Genomic DNA, 10050 nt, shown 5'->3' on the forward strand with positions numbered 1-10050 from the left:
CCACACCCAGGTGAGTGAATAATATTATCATTCGTGTATGTGTAATTATGATTTAATGCCGGTTAATATGAACTGAAATTATTAATGCTGTGTTATTTGCTTCTATTTCAACATACTCAAATCACTACATAATGACTGTCTGTTGATCAACACTGTGAATTCTTGTATGATGATTGTGAATGTTAGACTAGATGCCGTAGTCGGCTTGAAAATGAGGCCCGTGGTAGCCCGTAGTATGGGATGCGGTTGACACCACCTGACTCATACGATGCCATATAGACATGGGGCTAGAGTTTCATCACCCATGCTATGCACCCTTGCCAACAGGGGTTAAGGTGTTGGATGCCTGTGGGGGCGACCATCAGAAAATGAGAAAAGAGAAAAAGGAATGAATAGAACATCGCAATGGTGCATGAAATGAAAAGAACACCGGAATGGTGAATATGGGCTACGAGCCAAAAAAGTAAAGAAAAGAGAAAAGAAATGGATTGTCCCACAGGTTAATCACAGAGGGCTGGTCAGGCTAACCTTGGTGACTAATGCGGGAGCTGACTAGTCCTCTCCGACAACTCAATGGGTGTATCGTGGGAAGGGGTTAGAAGCCCGCACCAGGGATACATGTATTGGGGATTGTAGTAGCACTTACCTGACTTAGTTGTATTGTTAGGTGGCTAATAAATAATCTGGACTTGCACATCATGTAGGATCATTTGAACTGTGAATTGTGATTGAATGTGCATGCATGATTGATATTATCTGCTCACGAGCTCAGTGGGGCTCACACTCTGTTATAAATTGTTTTCTTAGATGATTTTGCAGATAGATGCCAGTGTGGCCTGGAGGGTCATATCGAGGAAGAGAACCCTGGTTGTTACGATGATGTTTGTGTGGACCCCGACGGAGGCCATACCGATCCTGCAGACTTTCTCGGTGGTCATTGATGAAGACTGTTGACAAGTGCTTCTAATGCTTTTTGTTTGGGGACTCCTTTTTGTTCTTGCTAGGAGTTCATCCCCGTTCTAACTGTGGATCAGTTGTAGTTTCTTTTTACTTCTTTTTGGGGTTGAGTATGCTCACCCTGTAAATGTCTATGTATGTAGTTCTGTTCTTATCAGCTTTATACTTATGATTGTGGGTTGGTGGGAAATGTACCACAACAATTTTTCTTATGTATATATTATCATCATTTCCTTGTATCGCTATGCTTCTTTTTATTATTGAAATTATAGTTTATCTGTAGCACTCTGATCTTACTTATGATAATGAGATGATTGTGGTTCCATGATCGTAAGCACAGCTTCTAGATCCGTGGGATTTGGTGGATTACCGTTATGCAATTCGGGTCACCTACCCAATCCTCCTTGGGGGTGGTTTGGGGTGTGACAGAGCTTGGTATCAGAGCATGAGGCTCTTCTTACATTAATGGAGTGCAGTCTAGGACTAATAAGTTTGAAATAATAAAATATGTAGTAATTAAAAGCTACAGGGGAGGTACTTGCAATTAAATAAAAAGGTGCATAATTTCCATTAAATAAAAGATAACTGTGGCCAAGCCACTACATAAGTTTCACTGGTAAACTGAAAGTTTAACAATTACATAGCTGATAAAAAAAAAAAGAGAAACACTAAAATTTGAAACATCCTAAAAAAAAAAAAAGTACATAAGCAAAGCATAGGAAAAAAAAAAAAGTAATCATAACCACAAAGCATAAAATGTTCGGAGCTGCACTGGAGCTACTCAGTCGGAGGTAAGTCATCTGGAGGAGGCTGTGTCTAGTGAGAGTTAACCCCATAGAACCTGTCCCAGAAATCTAGCCGTTGCTCGATAGACCCCACTCTCATCTCCATGGAAGTGAAACCCTGATCCACCCTAGTCGCCGAGCTAGAGAGCTGAGTGCCAAGGCTCTAGAAATGTGTCATCATCTGAGCCCACTCTGGACGTCCTGGAACCTGAGAGCTAGTGGCACCGATCATCTCATATGCAGGTACGTCTGTAAACTGAGTGTCAAAGCCTTTGAAGCCACCCTGACCTATGCCCTGCTCCTCCACATGTATGCCTTACTCCTCCATATGTATGCCCTACTCCTCCACATGTATGCCCTAGGTGTCTACCCCAATGTTTCCCTGCTCCTCTCCAAGTAACCCCTCATCGAGTGCATCGCCACCCTGCTCTTCCCCCTGTTGCTCATCTCCAGGCATCATCTACTCCTCATCCTCTGGTGGATCCTCCCCAAGCACCTTCATCTACAGAATGGATGTCTTGTCTATGGGCTTGGATCTGGTCTTATCAACATACTCACCCTCCAATGGAACCCCAAAGTAACGGAATACCAGAGTAAGGAACTTCCCATAGGGAAGGTTCCCATTAGTTGGGTTCCGTGCATGGTAGAGCATCACCTGCAGAAGAAGATATGGGAGGTATATGACTAGACCCCCCTTCCCAGCTCCCAAAAGATAGTAGATAATATACGCTCTCATTATAGATATACTACCCTTATTCCCACCTTTAGGGTAAATATTGTAGGTTACACACCTACTAATCACCCTAGCACTAGGCCTAAAAGAGGTCTCAGACTTGGGTGTGGCTGGAGAACCTGTCAAAGCTTTGAAGACTGTCCTCCTAGTCTCTATATGAGGCTGATAGTAAACCCTCTCTCCTGTGTCTGGTAAGCCCAAAATCTCTGCCAATAGGGTAGTGGTCAGCCTGATATCCACTCCCTTCACCCTACTCTCCTCTCCGAACCCCAGTGCACTAGAAGGCCCCAGGTTACAGTAAAAGTAAGGAACCAAGTTGGGATAACAAGGCTCGGTAGGAGACAACATCGATGCCCAACCTAGGGCAATGAACCGGACATAAAGGTGTATTGCTGAAATTCCTCTACCCGTACCACCCGGCCGTTCACTATCTTTATAGATTCAAAATTTTTCCAATCCTTGGCATATTCGTACCTAGAGAAGAAGAAGTGATCGAAGGTAGGCTCCTCCAAAGAAGAATCATCTGTGGATGATGAAGGAGGTACCGAGGATGCCGAAGAATCCTCTGACTCAACCCGTAGCCGCTTCTGGGCTACCGATGTCCTAGCGGTGCGATGGCTTGTAGACATTTTATACAAAAAAGAAAGGAAATACCATAGTTAGGGCTAGAAAATTGACAAAAACCCTAACCTAAGCAAAAGAGAATAGAAAGAATTCAAGAAAAGAAAAAGTAACCAAGAAAACTTACCTAGGTACGTGTAGGATCGCAAATGACTCGAGGAAATGCCAAGATTTGGTGTTGAAGTGGTCCCCTCACACTCCAAGGACTTCTCCTAAGTGTTTAGAGAGGTTTAGAACAAGATAGAAGTCAAATGGGGCCCTCTCGGATTTAAAACCCTGCGCCCCGATTCTCTGGGCGATGGCACTAGGCGATGTGGCAACGCCCAGAGACATCGCCCAGTGAGGGAATCTTGCTGGATTTTGGGTTTTAGCTTATGGAAACTTGGGGAATACCCAAAATGACTTCAGACAACACTAAAATATAGATTTTTATTATAAAAAATAATAATAATAATATAAAAAAAAATAATATGATAATAAGTGATTTTACACTAATCAAGCACAATTTTCTTAAACCCAAAGGGGTGAAATTTCTCAATAAGGTTGAGTAAAACACATAGGGGCTTTGGAAATTTTGTCGTTATATTTATAATAAGTATTTAATATATGTAAATATAAATAGATGTGTATAATGACATATGGTGTGTACTATCTAATTATTACATGCTCGAATATTGTGATGTACAAACCAATTGGAGTGTTACTGTGTAAACCAAACATAGTTACATAGGTATGTTGTATTACATATGTATTACGTGTGGGAAGCATAGGTATTACCCTGTCCACAGATTAGGTCAGCCGAGAATAGGAATCTAAGAGGTGGTTTAGCTGTTGAGAACATCTAGACATTAAGGTACCTCGAGCCAACCCAAAAGTTAGAATTTTTATCTGTAGTCACTAAAATTTCAGTAGATATGTACTTAATTCTTTTAATTAAGTATGCCCTAATGCCTAGAACCATTTTCTGTGACAGGACCTATTACCTCAGCCAGCCTAGAGACCCCAGCATCATGATCTATATTAGACATCTACGAGAGAGATTGAGACGGATACGGTTAGTGTTGCCTCGAGCCGAGAACCGGTTGGATTTCTATTCAGCCATCGCTGCCATTAGTGGACTCGAAGAACGAGAGTATTTTATGACTTTAGCTGAAGAGGTAAGAGTTGACATAGAATTTCTTCTTGTGATGGAGTTTGTGACCGGGAAGAAGCTGGAGATGCTTGCCTGCTAGATCAGGTAAATAATTAAAAGTCTTTATTTAAAAATTTGAAAATTTTCATTAGTGCCATGCATAGCATATTGACACATAAAATGCATAAGAAAGTGAAACATAAAGCATTCAATAAGACACATCACCTAATAAACTAAGACAATGAATCTAACAATTCACCTTACGGGTGTGACTCATAAAACTCATTGGAACTGTGGACTAGATTTGTACCTGCTCTAGCTAAGGAATAATTTTTTATCTGTATAGAAGATATTGGAATATTGAACACGCTCCTCTTTTCAGAGAAGCAACAATGGTCAACACTAGAAGTTCTCGTGGAGGTCGTAAAGGTAAACAACCTCGAGTGGTACCGGAGGTTGAGCTACCTATGGAACTGAGGCTCAAAACTCTGAGGCATCGGCTACTTCATTAGAAGAAACCAGTGGCTGCACAAGCTATTGTGGTAGCACCTCAGCCAAGTGTGGCAGCTGGTGATGTGACTGCATTCATGACCACGATGATGCGGACCATGCAACAACAACAAGAATTGCTTGGTCAGATGTCTACACAGTTTGCAACCATGATGCACGAGCGCGCTGCACCACCACCACCTAATCGACCCGTACTGTTTCCACCACCAGTACCTCAACATCTAGCGAAGAACTCTACCGCTAAGGTTATGGAGAGATTCAAGAAACTCCTACCGCCTGCATTTTCCAAAGTAACATCAGAAGCAATGCACCCGGAGCGGTGGATTAGTACCCTAGAGAAGGCATTTGAAGTACTTGAGTGCACGGACGTACAAAAGATTATATGTGTAGGTTATCAATTACAGAATGAAGCCGAAGCTTGGTGGAAAGCGACTAGGCCTAATTTGGAAGCTGCTCACCCTAACCCCATGTGGGAGCAATTCAAAGAGGTCTTCTTCAAGAACTACTTCCCTGAGAGTTTTAAGGACAGCAAAGAAGTGGAAATTATCGCACTGGTGCAAGGAACTAAGTCAGTGCTGGACTACTAAGCGATTTGAGGATTTGTTCCATTTTGCTCCAGAGCACCTAAAAGGGGAAGTTAGTAAGGCCAAGAAATTTGAGAAGGGACTCAAAATTGAAATTGGGCCAGTACTGTCAATCATGGATATTCGGGATTATGCTCAAATGGTCGACAAGGCGAAAACCATGGAAGATAGATTTAAGGAGAAAGAGAAAGAGAAAGCTGTGATGTTGTCCATGGACAAAAGGTCAAACAATTTCCAGACCTATGCCTGGCCAAATAAAGTTTATAGCAGAACCAACTCAGGCTCCGTCTTGACTCCGTATCGTAGGTTGAGCATGGGTCAGAACCCTTTTCGTCCCACCTTTAATCGACCTGCTCAACCTACGATGAGCCAAGCGACAATAGCAGCTTCACCAACCCGACCAGCAACAAGTCAAGTGAACCAAGCCTCAACACCTACTGCTCCAACCTTTAAGTGTTACCAATGCAACAAGGAAGGGCATATGGCCAAAGATTGTAAAACGCATGGGTATAGCAACAACTTGCAGAATCAGCCTACGCTAGGTCTTTCCAGCCACGGGATAATCGGACGTGAGGAAAGGTGTATGCTTTGACAAATGAAGAAGCTGAGGCGAACCCTGACGTATTAACAGGTAAGTTGCTAAACACTACTAACTTATAGGGACTAATTGGCTTACTACATGTAACCTAAATTACCTATGAACCCTAGGTACCCTGAATGTCTCAACCATACCCGCGCAAGTATTATTTGACTCGGGCGCAACCCACTCTTTCGTCTCCTTGATCTTTGCAAGTAAGATGAAAGATCAACCAAGGGACATCGGGCATGAACTAGTAGTTAGCACACAGACAGGAGTGTCATGAGCTTGAAGGAGGTCTACGACCCTTGTCAGATTGAGATTTGTGGGAAGAAACTAACCGCGCGATTGATAAAGATGGACATAAATGATTTTGATGTAATCCTAGGCATGGACTGGTTGTCGGCCTATGTGGCAAATGTCTTGTGTGCAGAGAAGAAGATAAGGTTCAACTTGAAAGACAGGTCAATTTTCACCTATCAAAGTGAACCCAAGAAGAAATCCAGGAGAATAACTCTGTCAGCCCTCCAGGCGCGAAAGTTGCTTGACGATGGATGCCAAGGCTTTTTTACCATGGTAATAGACACGGAGGCAAAGATAAAACCGCTGGAGGAACTGGAAGTCATTAGAGAATTTCTTGATGTCTTTCCAGAAGATCTAACACAGCTACCACCCGATCGTGATATAGAATTTGCGATTGATCTGATTCCTGAAGCAGCACCGGTATCTAAGGCACCATACAGAATGGCGCAGATCGAATTGAAGGAGTTGCAAGTTCAACTTCAAGACCTACTGAAGAAAGGATTTATACGACCCATTGTATCACCCTGGGGAGCACCCATACTGTTTATTAAGAAGAAGGATGGTAGTATGCAGCTGTGTATCGACTATCGCGAGTTGAATAAGCTAACAATCAAGAATCAATTTTCGTTGCCGCGTATCGATGACCTATTTGATCAGCTACAAGGAGCGAGAGTTTTCTCTAAAATTGATCTTAGGTCGGGATACCATCAGTTGAAGATTAGGAGCGGTGATATCTATAAGACGGCGTTCCAAACTCGATATGGACATTATGAATTTTTAGTTTTGCTGTTCGGGTTAACCAATGCCCCGGCATCATTCATGGATATGATGAACAGAGTGTTTCATGATGTGCTGGACAAATTCGTCATAGTATTTATTGATGACATCCTAAGTGTACTCTAAGAATGAGGAGGAACACGCACGATACCTTACTTTTGTGTTGCAGCGGTTGCAGGAATACCAGCTCTTTACCAAATTCAGTAAATGTGAATTTTGGCTTCACCAAATTGGTTTCCTGAGACACATCGTCACCAAAGACGGCATCAAAGTAGACCCAGGCAAGGTGAAGCGGTTCTCGAGTGGGAGACTCTGAAGAGTGCCACTAAGATCCAAAGTTTCTTAGGATTGGCCGGTTACTATCGAAGATTTATTGAAAATTTCTCACGGATTTTGGCACCAATGATAAAACTCACAAAGAAGGGAGCTAAGTTCGAATGGAATGAAGCGTGTGACAAAGATTTTTAAGAATTGAAGAACCATTTGGTAACAGCTCTAGTTCTGACCATTCTGAATGGCACCAGAGGAATGGTGGTATACACCGACGCATCCAGAATGAGATTGGGTGGCATCCTGATGTAGAAGGGTAAAGTAGTCACCTACGCCTCTAGACAACTAAAGGAGCATGAGAAGAACTACCCCACTCATGACTTGGAATTGGCAGCGGTAGTTTTCGCATTGAAAATTTGGCGACATTACCTATACGGTGAGAAGAGTGAAATCTTCAGCGACCATAAAATTTTGAAGTATTTCTTCACCCAGAAGGAGTTGAACATGAGACAGAGACGGTGGTTGGAATTGGTGAAAGACTATAACTGTGAAATCCAGTACCACCCCGATAAGGCCAATGTTGTGGCAGATGCTTTAAGCAGAAAATCTCAGACTGCGTCCCTCGCATCTTTGGTCATAAGTGAGCAGTTAGTGGAAGAGGCTTAGAAATTTGATCTGGAACTCATGATCGAAGGAATGGCTATGCAATTAGCAGCTATGGATCTATAGCCGTCGATACGAGAAGAAATAATTGTGAAGCAACCATTGGATCCCAAGCTGGCCAAAATAATTTGGGAAGTTCAACAAGGTGTCCATAAGGACCCATATTTTTCCTTGGCCCATGATGGTGCATTGAAGTTTTGAGATAGACTGTGCGTGCCTGATGACTTTGACCAAGACCAAATTCTTAAAGAGGCGCACAACTCACCCTACACAATCCACCCCGGAAGTACAAAGATATACAAAGATTTGAAGAAGTATTACTGGTGGATGGGAATGAAGGAGACCATAGCAATATACCTGTCCAAATGCCTCACCTGTTAACAAATAAAGGCAGAAAGACACCGACAGTATGGATTGTTGCAGCCACTTCCCATACCTGAGTGGAAGTGGGAAAGAATCACTATAGACTTCGTGACAAATCTGCCCAACACCAGGAAAGGCATGAATGCAATCTAGGTGATTGTAGACAGACTAACAAAGGCGGCACACTTCATACCAATCAAGATAAGTTACCTAATGGAGAAGCTTGCCCATATATATATTGAAAACATAGCTCGGTTACAAGGCGTGCCTGTCAGTATTGTGTCTGACAGAGATCCTCGATTCACCTCAAGGTTTTGGAGAAGTTTACAGAAGGTATTGGGATCTTAACTAAATCTTAGCACAGCTTTCCATCCGTAGACGGACGGACAATTAGAAAGGACTATTCAGACTCTGGAGGACATGCTCCGAGCCTATGTTTTGGAATTGAATGACAGTTGGGATGCAGACATACCCATGGTGGAATTTGCATACAATAATAACTATCACTCCACCATTGGCATGGCACCGTTCAAAGCACTCTATGGCAGGAAGTGCCGAACTCCGCTATACTGGGATGAGGTCGATGAGCAGAAATATCTCAGACCCGAAATGATTCAAGCGACTTGCGACAAGGTGGATGTCATAAGAGAGAAGATCAAGATAGCGTAATCAAGACAAAAAAGTTATACAGATAATCGAAGGAAAAATATTTAATTTAAGGTCAGAGAAAAAGTATTCCTTCGAGTATCTCCAACAAAAGGATTGCTACATTACAACAAGAAAGGCCAGTTGAGCCCAAGATTCATCGATCCTTACAAAATTCTTAATAAGGTGGGACCCATAGCATACCGATTGGCTCTACCACCATCTTTGTCAGGCGTCCACAACTTTTTCCATGTGTCAATGCTGAGGAAGTATATTAACAACCCAACACATGTATTATCAACTGAACCTGAACAGTTGGATGTGGATATGACTTATGAAGAGCAACCTTCGGAGATATTGGACAGAAAGGAACATAACCTCCGAAACCGCACCATCGCTTTCTTGAAAGTTCGATGGGGAAATAATCCAATAGAGGAAGCTTAATGGGAATGTGAAGAAGAAATGAAGGAGAAGTATCCCCAACTTTTTGGATTACAATGTAACCAAATTTTGAGGATGAAATTTTTATAAGGTGGAGAGAAATGTCAAACCCTGCTCCTAACTGGTTGGATTTTTGATTGAAGGGCAGGAACCCCTGACCAGGAAACCATGATCACTGTGGAGCATCACTCCACTCAATGAGATCAATGAGAATACTTTGAACAGGTTTCCCTATATAACTGTCAGAAGATGGATAGCAGACCCCTGCAACTGTGCAGCTCATAACTTGATATATGGTTTGGATCCCAGGTAATCTCTCTCCTCTTTATAATGGTGGGACCCACCTCTAAAAAAGTGTGTAAAATTCCCTATGGAGCATGTAGGGACAATACCCTAACCAAGGGTCAAACCCCTGTGCAAGCCCATTGAATTTCAGCTTGCTGGAATTCTCTGGACGATGGCACTGGGCGATGCAGCAAGGCCCAGTGACATCGCCCAGTGGGTGATTCTGAATAATTTATTGAATTTTATTTATGGGGACCACCCAATATGGATATGGGTACCCTCCACTGATAGAGGGAAGTCTGAGGGACCACCTCATACCCTCAGTTCACTGTGGACCCCACTAGTGTGCCCAAAATCAGTCAGAATTAGTTTAAAAACTGATTTTTAAAAAGGACCTTCATAGG

This window comes from Telopea speciosissima, chromosome 8, assembly GCF_018873765.1.
Source record: "Telopea speciosissima isolate NSW1024214 ecotype Mountain lineage chromosome 8, Tspe_v1, whole genome shotgun sequence".
In the NCBI taxonomy this organism is placed as follows: domain Eukaryota; kingdom Viridiplantae; phylum Streptophyta; class Magnoliopsida; order Proteales; family Proteaceae; genus Telopea; species Telopea speciosissima.